Below are 25518 nucleotides of genomic sequence, written 5' to 3'. Positions count from 1 at the left end.
GCTTAAATATTGCATATTGTGTACACATTCTGTACCTGTTGTATTTTTGTATTTGTGTATATTTAAACCTGTCATGTTTATTATTATTATTGTGACATTGGAAACTGGCCAATTGGTTTGGGCTTAGGTGGCATGAGTCACCACCCATCGTTAGAGCCAATCAGTTGTACCCCTTCCTGTATATAGGTACACACCCATTCCCTGTCACACTATTCCTGAAGAAGATCCTAAGGGATCGAAACGTTGAATCAAATAAACCAGTGGAGCTGAGTTTTTCATACCAGTGTTGCAGACTATTTTTTCCAAAGTGTGACAAAGGCCTTGTTCTGTATGTGGTGTAACCTAGTGGTTCCCAAACTGGGGTCCGGGGACCCCCAGGGCTCCCCCCTGCAGCTAAATGATAGTTAGGAACCAAATGGACCCTTATGGGTCTGTAACTCTGAGAGTGTACGGTTAGTTAAATTGACATTGATTGTACAATATATATTAGGGTCTCGGAGAGCGTTTGTTCACCACCAACTGTCACTGTTGCAGAGCCTAACACAGACACACACCAGCCAGCCAGGGAGGAGAGCTTGTACAGTGCAGTGCAGTACAGTACGGTACTGTAATGAGTGAAGTTACTGAGACAGGGGTCTTGTCACTTTAAGAGTTGTTGTGTTGTGTCTTGAGTGACGTGGACATCCGGTCCACGTCATGAAGGAAGTTAATGTATTGCCCGAGCTTTTGGAGGGAAGTTACATAAATACTACTACAACTGACATGAGAACTCACTGAGTCTGCTGGTGATATTATATGTCCTGTGAGACACATCGACAGACATTACATGGTGTCAGAACCGGTCGTGTCGTTGTAGAAAGAAAAAAAAAAGACGGACGAAAATGCCGAAGTTTAATCCACCGAGTGAATTCAAGTTTGACTGCCCAGAGGAATGGGAGGAGTGGAAACGGAGATTTTCTCGCTTGTGTGAGCTTGTAGATCTGCTATTTTTCAATAGCTAAAGCATAACCTGATGCTAACACCAAAAGGGGTTCCCGTTCAGAACGTATTAAACTATAATTTGAAATTAAAAATGTAACTTTTCAGCATTTACAATTCAAAAATTGAAAAGATATATTCAGGATTTCAATTCGAATATAGCCGGCTATTTTTTTTTGCTCCAACCTGTATGCAATATGGCCCTCTGGAGTGAGTGTGGAAATGTATTGGCCCTCGCCATCGTCAAAGTTGCCTTATAGATCATAAGATCATATCCTTCCCCCCCTCTGCTACTCAGGTGGAAGAGCGCATCACTGCATGCCTGGCTGACGTCTCACAGTGGATGTCCTCCAATCACCTCAAGCTGAACCCAGACAAGACTGAGCTTCTCTTCTTCCCAGCTAAGTCCTGCCCTATGCGGGAGCTAACTATCTCCGTAGACAACGCCCTGGTAACGTCTGTCCCAACAGCCAGGAACCTCAGTGTTGTCCTGGACAGTCAGCTCTCGTTCAAAGCTCACATCACAGCTGTCACTCGATCCTGTAGGTTCACACTCTATAATATACGACGAATTAGACCGTTCCTCACCCAGGAATCAGCCCAGCTCCTATTGATTGAACCCTACAAACCCTCCCGCGCACTCAGATCAGCCAACGCAGGGAAGCTGGAAGTACCCTCACTAAAAACGCTGGGACAACGCTCCACATGTCCCAAACTCTTCTCCCTTCTGGCTCCAAAACTGTGGAATGCACTTCCCATTGCAGTCAGAACTGCAGCATCACTCCCAATCTTCCGCCGTAGTCTGAAAACCCACCTTTTTAGACTCCATCATGGCCCATAGCACTTACCCTACCCCCTTAGATAGCATTTCTGTAGACTTAGATAGCATCTGATACAGACTTATAGCATGTTATGTAGACGGCACTATAATTGCATTGTATATAGTCATAGCACGCCATAGTACATATGTATAGCATAGTAGTATATATATATAGTTTATATGTATAGTCTCATAATATAGATATTCCACTGTTACTTATATATATAGAGTTTATATGTTTAAATGTATAGTCTCATAATATAGATATTCCACTGTTACTTTCTTAGCTTACGCATGTTTTATGATTAATGCTTTTGTGATGTATTCCCATGCTTTTGTTCTTGATTATTGTAAGTCGCTCTGGATTAAGAGCGTCTGCTAAATGCCTAAATTGTAATTGTAAATTGTAATCATAGTTATAGTTCAGTTCAGTTTTATTTTCGGAAGTATCTATTCTAGGGGATATCAAGTATGATTCCTACATCACATACTGTTGTGCTATACTTATAAGATATAATAAACATTATATAAAAAACATGCCGTAATCCTGGTCACTAAACTGCCTCCCCCTGGCCAGCCGGGGCGCCTGATGGAGGGGAAAGGAACTGGTTGGAATAACGTGTTCCTTCCACGCGCTACGTCCAACCAGGGAAACTCCCCCCTGTCAGGTGAAAAGGAGCAACTTGGACACTCAGGCATGAAGGAAGCATGAGTTCAAGTCCGTTGCTCTCCCCTTGTCCCCCATTTATGGGGACTAGGTTGGTCTCCCCTTGTCCCCCATATATGGGGACTAGGTTGGTCTCCCCTTGTCCCCCATATATGGGGACTAGGTTGGTCTCCCCTTGTCCCCCATATATGGCGACTAGGTTGGTCTCCCCTTGTCCTCCATATATGGGGACTAGGTTGGTCTCCCCTTGTCCCCCATATATGGGGACTAGGTTGGTGGAGGGTGTGTAGAGCCCAGGATCACATTAGATGATTGACACAGGGGTGAAAAATGGGTTACAAAATCGTGGGATAAAAAATATAATATAAAAAAAAAAGATAATAAGCTAGAGACAGCCCAGCCCCCACCATTCATTTCAATGGAAGTTGCTCAGTGGTGTTTCAAAGACCCAGAAGAACGCTTTAACTTCCGCGTTTGTCTGTTTTTTTTGGTCAAAATGACGATGTCTGTTTTTTTGGTCAAAATGACGAAGTGCTATCGAGCGCTCTGTGTTATACATACAGTACATGCACGGGGGGAAAACTGGCCCACCTGTAGTTCCAGCTTTGGCCAGTAGAGATTGGGGCGGCTTCAACATTGGGATGCTGCAGTGAATTGATACAAATTAAAATCATGACTAATCCGTTGGGTCCCCTTTTATGAGATAATTTAGTTTGATTTGGAAATTGAAGGAATTATTGTTCACAGCATCGTTTCTAATTATATTATCCTCATTATGTTTGAGTGGCTTTTCTTTTTTTTGACTTGTTGTTGGTTATCTGTGTGTTTGTCCCTCCATCAGGTACCTGCTGTACAACAAGCCGACCAAAGTACTGTCTCTGTACAACAAGCCCACCAAAGTACTGTCTCTGTACAACAAGCCCACCAAAGTACTGTCTCTGTACAACAAGCCCACCAAAGTACTGTCTCTGTACAACAAGCCGACCAAAGTACTGTCTCTGTACAACAAGCCGACCAAAGTACTGTCACTGTACAACAAACCGACCAAAGTACTGTCTCTGTACAACAAGCCGACCAAAGTACTGTCTCTGTACAACAAGCCCACCAAAGTACTGTCTCTGTACAACAAGCCGACCAAAGTACTGTCTCTGTACAACAAGCCGACCAAAGTACTGTCACTGTACAACAAACCGACCAAAGTACTGTCTCTGTACAACAAGCCCACCAAAGTACTGTCTCTGTACAACAAGCCCACCAAAGTACTGTCTCTGTACAACAAGCCCACCAAAGTACTGTCTCTGTACAACAAGCCCACCAAAGTACTGTCTCTGTACAACAAGCCGACCAAAGTACTGTCTCTGTACAACAAACCGACCAAAGTACTGTCACTGTACAACAAACCGACCAAAGTACTGTCTCTGTACAACAAGCCGACCAAAGTACTGTCTCTGTACAACAAGCCGACCAAAGTACTGTCTCTGTACAACAAACCGACCAAAGTACTGTCTCTGTACAACAAGCCCACCAAAGTACTGTCTCTGTACAACAAACCGACCAAAGTACTGTCTCTGTACAACAAACCGACCAAAGTACTGTCTCTGTACAACAAGCCCACCAAAGTACTGTCTCTGTACAACAAGCCCACCAAAGTACTGTCTCTGTACAACAAGCCCACCAAAGTACTGTCTCTGTACAACAAGCCCACCAAAGTACTGTCTCTGTACAACAAGCCGACCAAAGTACTGTCTCTGTACAACAAACCGACCAAAGTACTGTCACTGTACAACAAACCGACCAAAGTACTGTCTCTGTACAACAAGCCCACCAAAGTACTGTCTCTGTACAACAAGCCGACCAAAGTACTGTCTCTGTACAACAAACCGACCAAAGTACTGTCTCTGTACAACAAGCCCACCAAAGTACTGTCTCTGTACAACAAACCGACCAAAGTACTGTCTCTGTACAACAAGCCGACCAAAGTACTGTCTCCATCAGGTACCTGCTGTACAACAAGCCCACCAAAGTACTGTCCTGTATCTGAGTAGTATCTGTGGTCAGACTATGACCGGAAACCAGACGACATCAGAGTCATCAGGATCTCTCAGCTGCAGAAGGACTACGAGGAGGTCAGACCAAATGGTGGACATGATTGAGGTCAAATAGGCCCAGGGACGCTGTTGACCCTGACCCTAACCCAGGGACGCTGTTGACCCTGACCCTAAACCAGGGACGCTGTTGACCCTGACCCTAACCCAGGGACGCTGTTGACCCTGACCCTAACCCAGGGACGCTGTTGACCCCTAACCCTAACCCAGGGACGCTGTTGACCCTGACCCTAAACCAGGGACGCTGTTGACCCTGACCCTAACCCAGGGACGCTGTTGACCCCTAACCCTAACCCAGGGACGCTGTTGACCCTGACCCTAAACCAGGGACGCTGTTGACCCTGACCCTAACCCAGGGACACTGTTGACCCCTAACCCTAACCCAGGGACGCTGTTGACCCTGACCCTAACCCAGGGACGCTGTTGACCCTGACCCTAACCCAGGGACGCTGTTGACCCCTAACCCTAACCCAGGGACGCTGTTGACCCTGACCCTAAACCAGGGACGCTGTTGACCCTGACCCTAAACCAGGGACGCTGTTGACCCTGACCCTAACCCAGGGACGCTGTTGACCCTGACCCTAACCCAGGGACGCTGTTGACCCTGACCCTAAACCAGGGACGCTGTTGACCCTGACCCTAACCCAGGGACGCTGTTGACCCTGACCCTAACCCAGGGACGCTGTTGACCCCTAACCCTAACCCAGGGACGCTGTTGACCCCTAACCCTAACCCAGGGACGCTGTTGACCCCTAACCCTAACCCAGGGACGCTGTTGACCCCTAACCCTAACCCAGGGACGCTGTTGACCCCTAACCCTAACCCAGGGACGCTGTTGACCCCTAACCCTAACCCAGGGACGCTGTTGACCCCTAACCCAGGGACGCTGTTGACCCCTGACCCTAACCCAGGGACGCTGTTGACCCCTAACCCTAACCCAGGGACGCTGTTGACCCCTAACCCTAACCCAGGGACGCTGTTGACCCCTAACCCTAACCCAGGGACGCTGTTGACCCCTAACCCAGGGACGCTGTTGACCCCTGACCCTAACCCAGGGACGCTGTTGACCCCTAACCCTAACCCAGGGACGCTGTTGACCCCTAACCTTAACCCAGGGACGCTGTTGACCCCTGACCCTAACCCAGGGACGCTGTTGACCCTAACCCAGGGACGCTGTTGACCCCTGACCCTAACCCAGGGACGCTGTTGACCCCTAACCCTAACCCAGGGACGCTGTTGACCCCTAACCCTAACCCAGGGACGCTGTTGACCCCTGACCCTAACCCAGGGACGCTGTTGACCCCTAACCCTAACATTAATATATCAACGCATTAATATATTATTGCATTCATATATTAATGCGTTGATATATTAATGCATTAATATATTAATGCGTTGATATATTAATGCATTAATATATTAATGCATTGATATACCAATGCATTGATTGATAGATATATCAATGCATTGATTGATATACAATAAAACAGGCTAATAGCCTATTTCAGACTGATACAATTCATACATCAAGTGCTCAACTCAGCATGTTGTAATAAATGGCCTGTTGCCTATTTATTACTAATAGGCCATCTATTACATGCTGAGCTGAGGAAAAGGAACGGCTGAACACATAAAACAAGTGGAAACGTTTTCCAAACCATTAAGTTTCGTGAGTAATGCTCTGCTCATGTGACCAGTGACACACACACACACGCACACGCACGCACACGCACACGCACACACGCACACGCACACGCACACAGACCAGTGACGGTTGATAAAAGGTGACGTCTAAGGGTGTGGGTGTGGCGGTAGTATACTGAACTAGATCCCACAGCCCGGAGGGACGGTCAGTCACAGTTTTAAACTGCATGGGTTGCCCATGGTAACGGGCAGCACTGACGACGAGTCAAAATATGAATTTAACCAACAGAAACAGAACACCTCTCTGTGTCAGTCAATGTAGTCTTTTCTTTCTTACACATATATTTGGACAGTTATTAATTAATTATGTGTAGGCAGTGGTGGCACTGCCACTATGTCAGCATATGTTTTCCCTCAATGTGTTATGTGTCCATGTTATGTGAAATGTTGTCTGGTTGCAGTTTTTGTGTTGTTGTTTTGATGTTGTTGTTTGTTTCTTGTTTATCTAGGAATTGTATTGTTTTGTCTGGTTGCAGTTTTTGTTTTGTTGTTTGTTGTTTGTTCTTGTTTATCTAGGAATTGTATTGTTTTGTCTGGTTGAATTGTTTGTAAAAAAGTGTCCTCGTGCCTTTTTGCTTCCTTTATGATGAATTCCTGTTCTGTTCTTTGACTACAATGTAGTACAAACTGTTGATAAATATTTCAATCAATCAATGACCAGTATGCGGTCCGTGACCATGGACTATAGCCTTGTGCTTTTCCTTGATTTTCACCTTTTTTTTAAATCCTCAACAATGATGAAGAATCGCGCACAATAGCGCGCCGCTCAATGACCTGAGACCATGGACCAATGAATGAAATACAACACATTGAGCAGGGCACTGCAGGGAGTTGAACCCCGTTCAATGAACCATGTAAATACAACACATTGAGCAGGGCACTGCAGGGAGTTGAACCCCGTTCAATGAACCATGTAAATACAACACATTGAGCAGGGCACTGCAGGGAGTTGAACCCCGTTCCGGTAAACCAGAAGTCCGACACCAGTGCCTTAGTTTTTGTGTTGTTGTTCATTTACAGGTCCAGGTGTGCATACGCATGTGCGCCTGTGCGTGTGTAGGTGCATGTGTGCATGTGTGCGTGCACGCTTCAATGACCACTGTTGGACCCCATGGGGATCAAGGACCTCAGGGAGCCACCCATAATTCACAACGGTCACAGCGAACTCTGTTGCATCACAACTGGTGGCCAACAGTCATAACCAACACCGCCGCCGACCCACAGGAGAATACAATCGCACAGTGGTATCAGACCAACCACAATCAGCCAGCCCTCAAACCAAACCCTTCGACCTAGAAGAACTCGAAACTGCAATGGGAAAGTTGAAACCCGGAAAAGCAGCAGGGATTGATGACATACTGGCAGAAATTATACAGCACCTGGAACCTAACGCAAAGACCTGGCTCGTGGGGATGCTGAACACATGCATGGCACAGAAAACCATCCCTTCTGTCTGGAGAAAGGCCAAAGTGGTTGCAATCCCCAAACCTGGCAAAGACCCATCATCCCCAAAGAGCTACCGACCCATTTCCCTCCTCTGCATCACCTACAAGAGAGGCTGCTACTCCAACGCCTCATGCCACTCATAGACACCAAGCTGACTAAAGACCAAGCTGGTTTCCGTCCTGGCCACTCCTGTGCTGGACAGAGCTCAACCTCACCCAACACATTGAGGATGGGTTTGAGGGAAAACATAACTGGAGCAGCAACTGGAGGACGAAGCAAGCACGCAGGCAGCTTGTGCCTGCCTGCGTGCCTGCCTGCCTTCCTGCCTTCCTCATGTGGAAGCTGCGTAGTTGAGTTTGTGTGTGTCTTTCTTTTTCTGTCTTTCTTTCTTAGGACGAAGATCACGGTAGACGCCGTTGGAAGGCTCAACACAAGCCGATGCCCCTAGAGATCCATCCCAAAGCTTCCCTCAGGGAGCCCAGGAAGCCAGCTAGCCAGCAAGCCTGCCCAGTCAGCCAACGCAGCCAGCCACCTCCGCCAGTCAACCAGTGTAGAAAGTCAGGCTGACAAGCCAGAGCATATCAGCCCTTGCAGTCAGCCATTGCAGCCATACCAGCCTTGCTCAGTCAGCTCAGACAGGCCTCTCTCGAGGCCTGGCTCTCTGTCTGCCTGGCCCGGTCTGCCCTGCCCTGCCTTGCAGCAACAGAACCAGCCTTGCTAGCAAGCCAGCCAGCTCAGAATACGAGCTCAGCAAGCCAGCGCAGCTGGCAAGCACGCAGTTAGTCTAAACCAGTTTCAGACCGGCAGGCCAAGGCAGACAGACAGGAAGACCGAGGCGCCTAGGCAGGCAGACAGGCCAGTTAGGCAACAAAGTGCAGGCAGGGGGACTATCCGGCCTAAGGCTGCGCTGCAAGGGTTGGATCCTGGCCAGCTCCTGCTGATCTCCGCTGAGTGGCTGTGGCTGCACAGTAAGGCTGCAGTAACCTAGTCTGGGCTTGTTGCTGCACTGGCTTGCTCAGCTCGCATTCTGAGCTGGCTGGCTTGCCAGAAAGGCTGGTTCTGTTGCTGCAAGGCAGGGCAGGGCAGACCGGGCCAGGCAGACAGAGAGCCAGGCCTCGAGAGAGGCCTGGCTGAGCTGACTGAGCAAGGCTGGTATGGCTGCAGTGGCTGACTGCAAGGGCTGATATGCTCTGGCTTGGCAGCCTGACTTTCTACACTGGCTGACTGGCGGAGCTGACTGGGAAGGCTTGCTGGCTAGCTGGCTTGCTGGGCTCCCTGAGGAAAGCTTTGGGATGGATCTCTAGGGGCATCGGCTTGTGTTGAGCCTTCCAACGGCGTCTACCTTGATCTCCGTCCTAAGAAAGAAAGACAGAAATAGAAAGACACACACAAACCCAACTATGCAGCTTCCACCTGAGGAACCGAGACGCAAAAAAATAACTGAGCGTCACTTGGGATGTTCACAAACTCTCCAACCATACCCACCCCATGTATCTTGGAGTTACACTGGACAGGACACTCTTCTTCAAAAAACACCTGGAGACACCCACAATAACATCCTGTGAAAACTAGTGAACTCCAAGTGGGGCGCAGACCCACAAACAATCCGTGCAACTGCCATGGCCCTGTCTTTCTCTACAGCAGAGTATGCCTGCTCAAGCTGGAGCCGATCACGTCACACCAAATTGGTCGACACAGCCCTAAATGACACCTGTGGCATCATCACGGGATGCGTCAAGACAACACCTGTCCCGTGCCTTTATGCGCTAGCCGGCACCTCCCCCCGCACATCAGACGACTGCGTATCGCTCAAGATGAATGGAGAACACAGGAGACATTTGAGGGACGCCGGTCCTCTCAAACGGAACAGTTTAACGTCATGCCCAGGACGAAAGGATATAGAGAACACCAACATGACAAATAACAGCAGGAAGGCATGAGCCACAATCCACCGTCTTGGCAAAGTCCACACCACCCATAATTCACAACGGTCACAGCAAACTCTGTTGCATCACAACTGGTGTAGGTATTGGATGGAGCCCGCACACCACAGATATAAGAAAAACGTTGTGTATTGAAATACTGACAACGTTTCGATCTATTTGATCTTCATCAGGTCATGTGTACACAAAACATACACTTTTATACTAAGGGAGTGCCCCCATCAACCAATCAAAACACCACATTTTGGTGCCCCTCCCATCACTGCAGGTGTGACACGTCAACCCTGAGTGAGTAGGTGGGGACCCAGACATATTGATGTAAATATAGTCTGTTCAGAAATGTTAGTGCCTCTCATAGAGCTTGTAGGTGATGCAGAGGAGGGAAATGGGTCGGTAGCTCTTCAGGGATAATGGGTCTTTGCCAGGTTTAGGGATTGCAACCACTTTGGCCTTTTTCCAGAAAGAAGGGATGGTTTTCTGTGTCATGCATGTGTTCAGCATCCCCACAAGCCAGGTCTTTGCGCTAGGTCCAAGGTGCTGTAAGATTTCTTCCAGTATGTCATCAATCCCTGCTGCTTTTCCAGGTATCAACTTTCCCATTGCAGTTTCAAGTTCTTCTAGGTCGAAGGGTTTGGTTTGAGGGCTGGCTGATTGTGGTTGGTCTGATACCACTGTGCGATGGTATTCTATGTGGGTCGGTGGCGGTGTTGGTTACGACTGTTGGCCACCAGTTGTGACCAAGACCGCCACCGACCCACAGGAGAATACCATCGCACAGTGGTATCAGACCAACCTCAATCAGCCAGCCCTCAAACCAAACCCTTCAACCTAGAAGAACTCGAAACTGCAATGGGAAAGTTCAAACCCGGAAAAGCAGCAGGGATTGATGACATACTGGCAGAAATGATACAGCACCTGGGACCTAACGCAAAGACCTGGCTCGTGGGGATACTGAATACATGCATGGCACAGAAAACCATCCCTTCTGTCTGGAGAAAGGCCAAAGTGGTTGCAATCCCCAAACCTGGCAAAGACCCATCATCCCCAAAGAGCTACCGACCCATTTCCCTCCTCTGCATTACCTACAAGAGAGGCTGCTACTCCAACGCCTCATGCCACTCATAGACACCAAGCTGACTAAAGACCAAGCTGGTTTCTGTCCCGGCCGCTCCTGTGCCTGACAGAGCTCAACCTCACCCAACACATTGAGGATGGGTTTGAGGGAAAACAAATAACTGGAGCAGCATTCTGAGATCTCTCTGCTGCCTACGACACTGTCCAACACCGCACAATGGTCAGGAAAAGCCTCCTCAACAACAGGTGCTTCTATGTCCAGTTAAATGACCAGAGGAGTAAATGGAAAGCCCAAAAGAACGGCCTACCACAAGGTAGCCTTCTCGCCCCCTCCCTTTCAATATCTACACAAACGTCCAGCCACTACCCAAAGTAGTAGTACTGGAATGAAATGATAGAGAACACCTCACACACACATAGTTTCCTTTCGTGGCTTTTTACATTCGAGGGTCGCCGGTCCTCTCGAACGGAACAGTTTAACGTCATGCCCAGGACGAAAAGATAGAGAACACCAACATGACAAATAACAGCAGGAAGGCATGGGCCACAATCCACCGTCTTGGCAAAGACCACACCAGCCATAATTCACAACGGTCACAGCAAACTCTGTTGCATCACAACTGGTGTAGGTATTGGATGGAGCCCGCACACCACCAAATCGTGAAAAACAACATACTATAGTATGCCCTCCGTGACCATGGACTTTAGCCTTTCGCTTTTCTGCGATTTAACCTTTTTTCAAATCCTAAACAATGATGAGGAATCGCGCACTATAGCATGCCACTTAATGACCTTGACCAATATCAATGACCTTGAGCAGTATAAATGACCTTCATAAGACTAGTAAATGACCGTGACCAGTATAAATGACCTTGACAAGTACAAATGACCTTGACCAGTATAAATGACCTTGACCAGTATAAATGACCTTCACCAGTATAAATGGCCGTGACCAGTATATGACTGACCAGTATAAATTACCTTCATGAGACTAGTAAATGACCGTGACCAGTATAAATGACCTTTATAAGACTAGTAAATGATCTTTACCAGTATAAATGACCTTGACCAGTATGCGGTCCGTGACCATGGACTATAGCCTTTCGCTTTTCCTTGATTTTCACCTTTTTTTTAAAATCCTCAACAATGATGAAGAATCGCGCACTATAGCGCGCCACTCAATGACCTGAGACCATGGGCCAATGAATGAAATACAACACATTGAGCAGGGCACTGCAGGGAGTTGAACCCCGTTCCGGTAAACCAGAAGTCCGACACCAGTGCCTTAGTTTTTGTGTTGTTGTTCATTTACAGGTCCAGGTGTGCATACACATGTGCGCCTGTGCGTGTGTAGGTGCATGTGTGTGTGCACGCTTCAATGACCACTGTTGGACCCCATGGGGATCAGGGACCTCTGGGAGCCACCCATAATTCACAACGGTCACAGCGAACTCTGTTGCATCACAACTGGTGGCCAACAGTCGTAACCAACACCGCCGCCGACCCACAGGAGAATACCATCGCACAGTGGTATCAGACCAACCACAATCAGCCAGCCCTCAAACCAAACCCTTCGACCTAGAAGAACTCGAAACTGCAATGGGAAAGTTGAAACCCGGAAAAAGCAGCAGGGATTGATGACATACTGGCAGAAATTATACAGCACCTGGAACCTAACGCAAAGACCTGGCTCGTGGGGATGCTGAACACATGCATGGCACAGAAAACCATCCCTTCTGTCTGGAGAAAGGCCAAAGTGGTTGCAATCCCCAAACCTGGCAAAGACCCATCATCCCCAAAGAGCTACCGACCCATTTCCCTCCTCTGCATCACCTACAAGAGAGGCTGCTACTCCAACGCCTCATGCCACTCATAGACACCAAGCTGACTAAAGACCAAGCTGGTTTCCGTCCTGGCCACTCCTGTGCTGGACAGAGCTCAACCTCACCCAACACATTGAGGATGGGTTTGAGGGAAAACATAACTGGAGCAGCAACTGGAGGACGAAGCAAGCACGCAGGCAGCTTGTGCCTGCCTGCGTGCCTGCCTGCCTTCCTGCCTTCCTCATGTGGAAGCTGCGTAGTTGAGTTTGTGTGTGTCTTTCTTTTTCTGTCTTTCTTTCTTAGGACGAAGATCACGGTAGACGCCGTTGGAAGGCTCAACACAAGCCGATGCCCCTAGAGATCCATCCCAAAGCTTCCCTCAGGGAGCCCAGGAAGCCAGCTAGCCAGCAAGCCTGCCCAGTCAGCCAACGCAGCCAGCCACCTCCACCAGTCAACCAGTGTAGAAAGTCAGGCTGACAAGCCAGAGCATATCAGCCCTTGCAGTCAGCCATTGCAGCCATACCAGCCTTGCTCAGTCAGCTCAGACAGGCCTCTCTCGAGGCCTGGCTCTCTGTCTGCCTGGCCCGGTCTGCCCTGCCCTGCCTTGCAGCAACAGAACCAGCCTTGCTAGCAAGCCAGCCAGCTCAGAATACGAGCTCAGCAAGCCAGCGCAGCTGGCAAGCACGCAGTTAGTCTAAACCAGTTTCAGACCGGCAGGCCAAGGCAGACAGACAGGAAGACCGAGGCGCCTAGGCAGGCAGACAGGCCAGTTAGGCAACAAAGTGCAGGCAGGGGGACTATCCGGCCTAAGGCTGCGCTGCAAGGGTTGGATCCTGGCCAGCTCCTGCTGATCTCCGCTGAGTGGCTGTGGCTGCACAGTAAGGCTGCAGTAACCTAGTCTGGGCTTGTTGCTGCACTGGCTTGCTCAGCTCGCATTCTGAGCTGGCTGGCTTGCCAGAAAGGCTGGTTCTGTTGCTGCAAGGCAGGGCAGGGCAGACCGGGCCAGGCAGACAGAGAGCCAGGCCTCGAGAGAGGCCTGGCTGAGCTGACTGAGCAAGGCTGGTATGGCTGCAGTGGCTGACTGCAAGGGCTGATATGCTCTGGCTTGGCAGCCTGACTTTCTACACTGGCTGACTGGCGGAGCTGACTGGCTGCGTTCGCTGACTGGGAAGGCTTGCTGGCTAGCTGGCTTGCTGGGCTCCCTGAGGAAAGCTTTGGGATGGATCTCTAGGGGCATCGGCTTGTGTTGAGCCTTCCAACGGCGTCTACCTTGATCTCCGTCCTAAGAAAGAAAGACAGAAATAGAAAGACACACACAAACCCAACTATGCAGCTTCCACCTGAGGAACCGAGACGCGAAAAAATAACTGAGCGTCACTTGGGATGTTCACAAACTCTCCAACCATACCCACCCCATGTATCTTGGAGTTACACTGGACAGGACACTCTTCTTCAAAAAACACCTGGAGACACCAACAATAACATCCTGTGAAAACTAGTGAACTCCAAGTGGGGCGCAGACCCACAAACAATCCGTGCAACTGCCATGGCCCTGTCTTTCTCTACAGCAGAGTATGCCTACTCAAGCTGGAGCCGATCACGTCACACCAAATTGGTCGACACAGCCCTAAATGACACCTGTGGCATCATCACGGGATGCGTCAAGACAACACCTGTCCCGTGCCTTTATGCGCTAGCCGGCACCTCCCCCGGCACATCAGACGACTGCGTATCGCTCAAGATGAATGGAGAACACAGGAGACATTTGAGGGACGCCGGTCCTCTCAAACGGAACAGTTTAACGTCATGCCCAGGACGAAAAGATAGAGAACCCCTCACACACACATAGTTTCCTTTCGTGGCTGTTTACATTCGAGGGTCGCCGGTCCTCTCGAACGGAACAGTTTAACGTCATGCCCAGGACGAAAAGATAGAGAACACCAACATGACAAATAACAGCAGGAAGGCATGGGCCACAATCCACCGTCTTGGCAAAGACCACACCAGCCATAATTCACAACGGTCACAGCAAACTCTGTTGCATCACAACTGGTGTAGTTATTGGATGGAGCCCGCACACCACAGGTATAAGAAAAACGTTGTGTATTGAAATACTGACAACGTTTCGATCTATTTGATCTTCATCAGGTCATGTGTACACAAAACATACACTTTTATACTAAGATCAACCAATCAAAACACCACATTTTGGTGCCCCTCCCATCACTGCAGGTGTGACACGTCAACCCTGAGTGAGTAGGTGGGGACCCAAACATATTGATGTAAATATAGTCTGTTCAGAAATGTTAGTGCCTCTCATAGGTGATGCAGAGGAAGGAAATTCAAATATAGCAAAAATAGCTGATTAATAAGCCCCAAATGCGTTGCACTGCGACGCGTTTTGAGCTTGTAGATCGTCTATTATTGCTACAACAGTAATATGCAATGTGGCCCTCTGGAGTGAGAGTGGAAATATAGTCGAAATATAGTCTCTATCGTCAAAGTTGCCCACCCCCATTCTAAATACTACAGCATGCAGAGGAGAAGTCATAACAGAACCACCTAAACACTAGGCCTACAGCATGCAGAGGAGAAGTCATAACAGAACCATCTAAACACTATAACATGCAGAGGAGAAGTCATAACAGAACCATCTAAATACTACAACATGCAGAGGAGAAGTCATAACAGAACCATCTAAATACTACAACATGCAGAGGAGAAGTCATAACAGAACCATCTAAACACTACAACATGCAGAGGATAAGTCATAACAGAACCATCTAAACACTACAGCATGCAGAGGAGAGGTCATAACAGAACCATCTAAACACTACAGCATGCAGAGGAAAAGTCATAACAGAACCATCTAAACACTACAGCATGCAGAGGAGAAGTCTTAACAGAACCATCTAAACACTACAGTATGCAGAGGAGAAGTCATAACAGAACCATCTAAACACTACAGCATGCAGAGGAGAAGTCATAACACAACCATCTAAATACTACAACATGCAGAGGAGAAGTCATAACAGAACCATCTAAACACTACAACATGCAGAGGAGAAGTCATAACAGAACCATCTAAACACTACAGCATGCAGAGGAGAAGTCATAACAGAACCATCTAAACACTACAGCATGCAGAGGAGAAGGCATAACAGAACCATCTAAACACTACAGTATGCAGAGGAGAAGTCTTAACAGAACCATCTAAACACTACAGTATGCAGAGGAGAAGTCATAACAGAACCATCTAAACACTACAGCATGCAGAGGAGAAGTCATAACACAACCATCTAAATACTACAACATGCAGAGGAGAAGTCATAACAGAACCATCTAAATACTACAACATGCAGAGGAGAAGTCATAACAGAACCATCTAAACACTACAGCATGCAGAGGAGAAGTCATAACAGAACCATCTAAATACTACAACATGCAGAGGAGAAGTCATAACAGAACCATCTAAACACTACTCTGTTATGACACAAACAAGGGACTAAATTCTTTTCGCTCCTATGCCACCAAAATGTGGAACGCCCTACCAACAGTCATTAAGACATGTGAATCCCTTGACTCCTTCAAAACCGCTCTCAAAGGGCACCTATACGGACGGCTGCTATTCAAAACTGGCCTCTGTAAGATCTGAATCCCCCCCACCCCCTTTCCCCTCACTGTATATGTATCTTTTCCCTTTTTGCTTCCTATATGATGAATTCCTGTTCTGTTCTTTAGCTACATAGAAATGTCTATTTGTATGTCTCTAAATGTTTTGATGAATTGAACAATGTGGACCCTGTTGTAAACAAGTGTAATGCTTAATTGGGTCGTCCACTCACAGTTAACAGTCTTTGTATTGAGTTTGTGCTTGAAATGTACTGTAAATTCTGCAAACTGTTAATAAATATTTCAATCAATCAATCAAAGTTCACCTCTAGTCGAGTATTTATTCAGCAATTGAGCCACGGACCACCATTTGAGGCCATTTAGCCTCTCAGACCCATTTGAGCCACTGACCACCATTGTGAGCATAGAGTATATTATGAATAGAGAAGGAAACCCTGAGGCGAAATGGACATAGTGGCCGAATGAAGGTATTGCAGCCTGGCCCCAAACACATGAACGCGCTGGTCCGTTGACTATCATTGTGCACGTTCACGACGGCAGCACGCTAGCTAGCCATAAAGTTAAGTAGCTAGCTAGCGAACTAGCGTGCATCCCAGAATGCTCTGTTCCTACTGTGTTGTGTTCACTTCATATATGTTACTACCACTCTATAAAACTAAGATCCAATAGTCTAATGGTTATGTCGATGCCATGTGAACATCCGGGCCCGGGTTCACTTCCCAGTCGATGACCGAGTTTCTTTTCTTCTTAACAAACACAACTGTTTGTTTGCATCAAGTCCAGGTCCTTTATTCATTCGGTATCTGAGCACGGGACCACCATTTTTAGGCTCAAATACTGAATGAATAATGGACCTCGACGAGAAAAGCTAAAACAATTAGTTTGGTAAGAAATGAAGCTAAACTCTCAGTCCTCGATGGGGACTCCGGGCCCTGTTGTCTACTAGGCGCCGAGAGTAACCATTCGGCTACTGGAACACGGTTTTACAGAGTGGCACGAACATAATATATAAACATCACAACAAAGTTAACAAAGTGATCACAGATGTTTGAACAACAACAACGTTAAGTATTAAATAACATTTAACGTACCTTGCTGCGGACACGACGGCGGACGGACATGGTGACGTGGCAAAATCAAAACAACACTGAGCAAAACCCCCTTCCACGCGTCTCTTCCGTATTTGAGGCAAGGACTGTATAAAGAGGACAGGAAGCGAAGACTGTACGGGTGCCGCCATGTTGCTCCATGGAAGGAAAGAAACATGCTCAGTTGAGACCAAGGAAGCTGAAGGAGGAAGTGTTGGCTGCATAAAGCCCACTGTGCATGTGTCTTTCCTTCCATGGAGCACCATGGCGGCGCCCTTACAGTCTTCGCTTCCCGTCCTCTTTATACAGTCCTTGATTTGAGGGGGCCGTCACTTCCTTCCGGGTGTGACGTGAGGCCACGCCCGCGAGTCTTTTGCCGCGATTTTCTTGTAGTCATTGTAGTCCCCTTCTACGTTACATCCGGGTCCCGTCCGCTTCTATAGCTACATATTATGATTCTGAACACGTGAAATAGACACTTCTAGTCACTACACAGAAGTGTCTATTTGTACGTCTCTAAATGTTTTGATGAATTGAACATGGTGGACCCTCTTGTAAACAAGTGTAATGCTTAATTGGGTCGTCCACTCACAGTTATCAGTCTTTGTATTGAGTTTGTGCTTGAAATGTACTGTAATTCTGCAAACTGTTAATACATATTTCAATCAATCAATCAAAAAGTCATCACAGTCTCTCGTTTTTTCTTCTTCAAACAAACAAACAAACAATTAAAAAAGAAGATTGAGCGATTATTAATCATTGTCCAGTTGATAATATTCTGGCATATTATTTTCTATGGGGATTGATTGATTGCCCATGACAGATCTATAGTCTAAGAGTCTAAGATCTAGTCTAAGATCTAATGTGTAATAACAACATTACTAAAGTATACTGTAATTACTAGATACTAGACTATAGTAATTCATATTACTAATAATATTATATCATTACAATATGCAATATAAAATAACTATATTATTACCAATAATTTATATAAATATATCCTAACATTATATTAGATATGGCTCTGGCCTATGACAACCAGTTTTAGCCAATCAAAATGTGTAATAACAATATTACTAAATTATACTATAATTACTAGATATAATAATTACATTAAGTAATAACAATAATATTATATAATTAACAATATAATTAACAATATAACAGGTTGGAATGCACTACCAAAGTGTATAAACCAATACAAATACAAAATTCATCTTTAAAATCAAGTTAAAAGAACACCTTATGTAAATCATACTGCAGTAACCCTGGGAAAATAATTCAAATGTATAATTTGTTGAAAGTGATTTTTTGCTATGCTTTTCTTTGTTTTTTTAATTTCTCCTATGTTTTTTATTTCTTATTTATTTTACTATGTTTTATTTTGAGTTAGTATTTGTAAACAATTGTAAGTATTGCCTACCTGTATGTTAAATGTTTGTCTGTGTCGGACCCCAGGAAGACTAGCTTTTGTCAAGGCAAAAGCTTACAAACAATAAACAATATACAACATAAAATAACTAGTATTACTAATAATGTATATGAATATATCCTAACATATTATTAGTTCAGATGGCTCCTCTCGCTCATCGCCCATGACAACCGAGTCTCAGCCAATGAAAGCCGCGGCTGGGCTGAACCCTGTCGTCCCCCGGGGCTATGGGATGGTCGTCCACAGACATTCCTTCCTGGGCCCCAGACAGTGAAGCAGGGGGTGAGTCGAGTTGGTTCACTTCAGAACAGAACAGAACAGAACAGAAAGCCCCTTCCTTCACTTCGGCAGTTCGGTGACAGTTCGTACAGGGTCGGGTGTGAGAAAAAGAACATATTCAATCAAATACCGTTAGTAAATAAAGCGTCTGGGATTGATTCCGTGGATATAATAGTCATAACTACCCATTATTTAATTGGACTGTGCGTGTAACGGAAAGGCGTTAAAGGTAAGCTATACCTCTATGTGTGTGTGTGTGTGTGTGTGTTAGCATGGCATGCTAACCCGTTAGCTCCCTCTGTTGTCGCTGTGTTGATGTTTGGGCTCTGGTGGTTCTTGTATGAACGAACAAAGACGGGAAGCGTTGCTAGTTTCCTGTTTTTAGTTATTATTATGGGGTACAGTAAATATACAGTTATAGACGTTACACATGCGGAACTGTACGTGTTTTGTTAGCCTATTAACTGGCATAAAAAGGCTTCACTGACTGTCTGCTGGGCGTGATGAAGAAATGGACATTTATAATCTGTCTGCGATGTGTGTGTGTGTTGATCCTAGCCTAAGATTTAGACTCTCGTAGAGGTACTTTTCTCGATTCTGACGTAAATCTTAGGCTATGTTGATCCATCCATCTTAGAGGGTTAATTTAATTGTATATATCAATATTCTTTATTCGGAACCCCATTAGCTTCCACAAAGTGGTCGCTATAGTCTTCCTAAGGGGTCCACACAAACATGTATACAATTAAAAAACAGATAATTGGAATTTAAAACGGGCAAGATCTAGTTATCAGTTAAAACAGTGATTGTCGCCCTCCTAGACAACAGAGACATCACTATATATTATGGCCCAGTCTGTGTGTGTGTGTGTGTGTGTGTGTGTGTGTGTGTGTGTGTGTGTGTGAGAGAGCTATTAAACTGAAAACCAGTAACATTTATTACTCATCTCAAATTGAAATGATATAAGTTGTAGAGAACTGAGAACGATATAGTCTGGACAGATAATACAACATAAAGAGAAAGCATTGGGTTTATTATTATTATTATCTATAGTATAAATATTACCATTCCATTTCCCAGCAGCGAAACATATAAGCTTGAATCAAAACGGAAGCTCTTAGTTCTATCTATCTCTCTCTCTTTGAGCCAAGTGGGTGTGATCTGTGATGTCGTCATAACTTCATTATATAATACAGCTCAGAGGAGTTGACTACGGGGGAAATTAATGTGTCTCTGTGTTTTACCGTTAATACTAGACGAGTATGACATCATCACATAACATAGTTCGTGTGGGGTCCAGGGTGGGACCTAGCCCTGGTCCGAGGCTTACAGTGAGCCTCTCTCTCTCTGACGCCTTGTGGAAGTCCCTCCCACAGCCCTCTGGTCATATTTACACTGTTTTTCTAATACCAGCAAATAAACAAAACGACGTAAACACTCACAGAAACAAAGCCTGCTAGACCTTAAGGTAAAAGTCTATTCTCCAACCTGGGAAGCGTCTCAGATCCCCAGTTTCTCTCTAAAATGCACTTTGTGCCATTTTAATAACGCAATGTACCCTGAATTTAACTGAGGTAACGCTATCCTACACTCGCGAACCGCCAGTAATGTGATCCTGGCTGTTCGCGAGTGTAGGATAGCGTTACTGTAGTTTAGGTGAGTAGTTTCGTCGTTTTGTATATTTGCTGGTATTAGAAAAACAGTGTAAATATGACCAGAGGGCTGTGGAAGGTACTTCCACAAGGCGTCAGAGAGAGAGGCTCGCTGTAAGCCTCGGACCAGGGCTAGGTGGGACCCAAATGGACACTGTCCGAGTCTGAGACTGTCTGTAATAGCCCCTTTTGGGACCCTATAGGTTACCTTTTCTGAATTTTGGACTGGTCCCGAAAGGGGCTGATTGATTGATTGATTGACATATTTATTAACAGTTTGCAGAATTACAATACAATTCAAGCACAAACTCAATACAAAGACTGTTAACTGTGAGTGGACGACACCTGATAGCATAAAGCATTACACTTGTTTACAAAGAGGGTCCACCTTGTTCAATTCATCAACACATTTAGAGACGTACAAACATACACTTCTATAAAGACAAAGAACGGCTAAGACTGTAAGGGGGGGGGGGTCCTTTTGGTGCCATGTTCGTGTACACTCAGAGTTTTATTAGGAGTCCTTGAAATGAGGAAGTTTGAGAACCACGATAGTGTGTACTAGTCTGTACAGTAAATGGCAGACAGTGGGGCAACTCAAACTCGAAGACGACAGCTCCAGAGACTAGAGTAGACCACTGTTTCCTGTTTGTTTCCCCTTTTGGTCTTTAGCGATTGAAAAATAGATCTACAAGCTCGTAGCTCTGCACTCTGTGCCTCGCTATGAGCTTGTAGATCTGCTATAGTTTTGGAAAAATCGTGAAAATGTGCCTCAAATCTTTGAATACGTATTCTTTCAGAGCTAACTTTTTAACTCAAATCTTTGCTTCTGGGGGGAGGGGGGGGGGTCCCAGGAACTACATATTTTCAGATGGGGTTGCGACGGCCAATTATAAATATGTTTTTGGGGGTCCTTGATATGAAAATGTTTGGGAACGACTAAACATAGAAACATGAGGTATTTTCAGAAAACGTCATTTTGTAGAATCGTTCCTCCACTCTGTGTCTCTGTCTAATGTACATCACCATAGTACAGTAACAATGTGTCTCTGTCTAATGTACATCACCATAGTACAGTAACCCATTCTGAACGGGAACCCATTTCGGTGTTGGCATCATGTTATGCTTCAGCTATTCAAAAATAGCAGATCTACAAGCTCGTAGCGCGCCACCGAGTGGCGCGCTACGAGCTTGTAGGTCTGCTATTTTTTGAAAAATCGAAGAACGACTGACATTTTTTAAATCTGATATCAGGTCAGAATGGGTTAAAGGTATATTCAGTGATTTCACTTAATTCAAATATCACTTATTTTTCTGTTTTGTTGTGATAATCCTCTACTATAGAGTGTGCTGACCATATAAGGAGTTCCTCCCTGTCCCCAGTTAACCCCTGGTGGTAAAAAAAAAAACCTTAGGTTTCGTTTTTGGCTCTCTATCCTGATTGGATGAAAGGCTTAGGTCCCAGCCAAAAATCACTGAATATACCTTTAATCAGACCAGTGTGTGTCCAGTGGAAACCTCGTGTGAATCTGATCTCAGGTCAGAATGGGTTAAGCACTAGGAAGTACTAAGCAGGCTGGCAGATAGTGTACTATAGTCTGTACAGTAAATGGCAGACAGCGTACTATACACACTAAACCCAAGCGTTTAGGTTATGAACAGTTTTAAACACATATTTGTAACACTTTTTAAACGTGTCACAGTGTTTAGATTATAAACAGAAGAACATGTTTAATCCCTGTAACACTTTTTAAACACATAAACGTGTTTAGTTTTTACAATCAAAGTCAGTCATATTATAGGTGTTTAGAATTTGAACACTAGGTGTTCTCGTGAGGTGTTTGAGTGAACTTGTGTTCTACTGTATTTTATGACCATTAATAAACACTTGGCATTTTATTATTACACACATGGTGTTTAGGTTTAAACGCGTCACATGTTCCAGGGATCTACAGTGTAGTCTGTACAGTAAATGGCAGACAGTGGGGCAGCCCTAACCCAAAGACGACAGCTCCAGAGACTAGAGTAGAGAGCATAGAGTTATATATCTATAGAGAAGACACCCGAGTTCTCCTTCCATCCACTTGCATTGAGTTGCTCAAAAGCGCATGAGGCGGATTCACTCCTCCTTCCTGGTAGGAACAGAGTGCATTCTGGGATTGATTGGTCCCAAACACATGAACGCGCTGCCGTTGACTATCATTGTGCCGTTTGTGCGCGTTCACGTATGAAACATTCGTTCACGTGTCATGGCCCCAATCACATGAACGTGCGCAATGATAGTCAACGGAGCAGCGCGGGGCTCGAGCTGCAATACCAAATCCGGCCACTATGTCCATTTCGCCTCAGGGTTTCCTCTGGGTGCCTTCTCTAGAAATATATATACTCTAAGCTCCAGAGACTGTTTCACTGTTTCCTGGCGTGTCACTCCGTTATCACCCCCCTCCTCCCTCCCTCTCTACTCTGTCCCTTTCCTTTCCCAGCCCTGTTGTCAATAGAGCGGAATCAGTTGCCAGGGAGACTTACATACATTCTTCACGTATCTAACCAATTCGTTCAGGCTCGCTGAAGTTCTTCTAGCCGACTAGAGCCCCCTTTCCTTTCCATCCATTCCATGGTCACTGAGTTCCACCGTCCGGTGCATTTGCATTGCTGAATGAATACCGCCGCTATGGCTATGCTGACTGTCTGACTGACTGTCTGACTGACTGTCTGTCTGACTGACTGTCTGACTGACACCACTATGCTGACTGTCTGACTGACACCACTATGCTGACTGTCTGTCTGACTGTCTGACTGACTGTCTGACTGACACCACTATGCTGACTGTCTGTCTGTCTGACACCACTATGCTGACTGTCTGTCTGTCTGACACCACTATGCTGACTGTCTGTCTGACTGACACCACTATGCTGACTGTCTGTCTGACACCACTATGCTGACTGTCTGTCTGTCTGACACCACTATGCTGTCTGTCTGTCTGTCTGACACCACTATGCTGACTGTCTGTCTGTCTGACACCACTATGCTGACTGTCTGTCTGACACCACTATGCTGACTGTCTGTCTGACTGACACCACTATGCTGACTGTCTGTCTGACACCACTATGCTGACTGTCTGTCTGTCTGACACCACTATGCTGTCTGTCTGTCTGTCTGACACCACTATGCTGACTGTCTGTCTGTCTGACACCACTATGCTGACTGTCTGTCTGACTGACACCACTATGCTGACTGTCTGACTGACTGACACCACTATGCTGACTGTCTGACTGACACCACTATGCTGACTGTCTGACTGACTGACACCACTATGCTGACTGTCTGACTGACACCACTATGCTGACTGTCTGACTGACTGACACCACTATGCTGACTGTCTGTCTGACTGACACCACTATGCTGACTGTCTGACTGACTGACACCACTATGCTGACTGTCTGACTGACTGACACCACTATGCTGACTGTCTGACTGACTGACACCACTATGCTGACTGTCTGACTGACTGACACCACTATGCTGACTGTCTGACTGACTGACACCACTATGCTGACTGTCTGACTGACTGACACCACTATGCTGACTGTCTGTCTGACTGACACCACTATGCTGACTGTCTGACTGACTGACACCACTATGCTGACTGTCTGACTGACACCACTATGCTGACTGTCTGACTGACTGACACCACTATGCTGACTGTCTGTCTGACTGACACCACTATGCTGACTGTCTGACTGACTGACACCACTATGCTGACTGTCTGTCTGACTGACACCACTATGCTGACTGTCTGACTGACTGACACCACTATGCTGACTGTCTGTCTGACACCACTATGCTGACTGTCTGACTGACTGACACCACTATGCTGACTGTCTGTCTGACTGACTGACACCACTATGCTGACTGTCTGTCTGACTGACACCACTATGCTGACTGTCTGTCTGACTGACTGACACCACTATGCTGACTGTCTGTCTGACTGACACCAGCGTAATGATAGAGATTCCTGCCCCATTTAGGCCTGACGTCGGAATTTTAAATTAATTATTATTTTTCCCCCTCATGTTTCTATATCGGTGTTTCTCAATATTTCATGTCAAGGAAATGCCGAGAAATATATGTAATTGGCTTCCCCCCCCCCCCCCCCCCCATCTGAAAATATGTTGTTCCAGGCAGGGACCTCCCCCAGAAGCAAAGATTTGAGTTAGAAATGTTCGCTCTTAAATAATATATAATTCAAAGATTTGCACTACCTTTTCCCGATCTTTCAAAAATAGCTAAATTATAACATAATGTTTAAAACACCAAAAGGGGGTCCCCGCCCCCAAAATGGGCTATTTTGCCTAATGTGTTTATGGAAAACAACATTTTCTTTCCCATCCCTCTTTATTCTGCCTTCTCTTTGTCTCTTTTTTTGTGTGCTGGATTTCCCCCTCCTATGAAAATGTTGTGGGAGGTGGAAACTAATAATAGTTTAGTCACTTCCAGGCACTTGCGAAGGTGTTCCTCATCATGCCATTACATTACGAGGAGAGACACGCAAACACATTTATCTTTCCGCCTGTAACCTTTATTTAAGCCTGTGTGTGTCTGTGTGTCTCACCGAGAGACGCTAAAGCAAACACGACACAGCCGAAAAGCAAACACAGAGTGGCATTAAAGCGCCTCTCTGTGCCCGACGACACAATGAATAGTGTATCTGTTTGTGAGGAGTCTGAAAAGTAGTACAACGATGGAGTAAGTGCTCAAGTGGCTGAGAGTTTAAGACCTCACAGTGATGTGATTATGGGTCAGAGAGTGTCTCATTCATGTTGTTGGAACGAGAGGATTCACTTCCAGATTTCCGCCTACTTAAAGCTCAT

At 46.1% G+C, this 25518-nt stretch overlaps 1 protein-coding gene and 1 long non-coding RNA gene across 3 annotated transcripts in view; both read left to right on the top strand.

Annotated features, from left to right (window-relative positions):
• LOC310862367 overlaps nucleotides 1-25518 on the top strand; it is a 705243-nt gene that overhangs the window by 627159 nt on the left and 52566 nt on the right. The window lies entirely within an intron of this gene.
• sdcbp2 (syndecan binding protein (syntenin) 2) overlaps nucleotides 19032-25518 on the top strand; it is a 52897-nt gene continuing 46410 nt past the window's right edge. The window contains exon 1 of one of the 2 annotated variants that reach the window (XM_083768825.1): nucleotides 19032-19224. The gene's annotated coding sequence lies outside the window, so the exon portion shown is untranslated. The remainder of the gene's footprint in view (nucleotides 19225-25518) is intronic. The other variant, XM_083768824.1, reaches the window with a different exon arrangement.

Source organism: Protomyctophum parallelum (assembly GCF_964188405.1).
Source record: "Protomyctophum parallelum genome assembly, chromosome: 7".
NCBI lineage: Eukaryota > Metazoa > Chordata > Actinopteri > Myctophiformes > Myctophidae > Protomyctophum > Protomyctophum parallelum.
The sequence above is the reverse complement of the archived record's forward strand: the minus strand, read 5'-3'. Positions and strand labels throughout refer to the sequence as shown.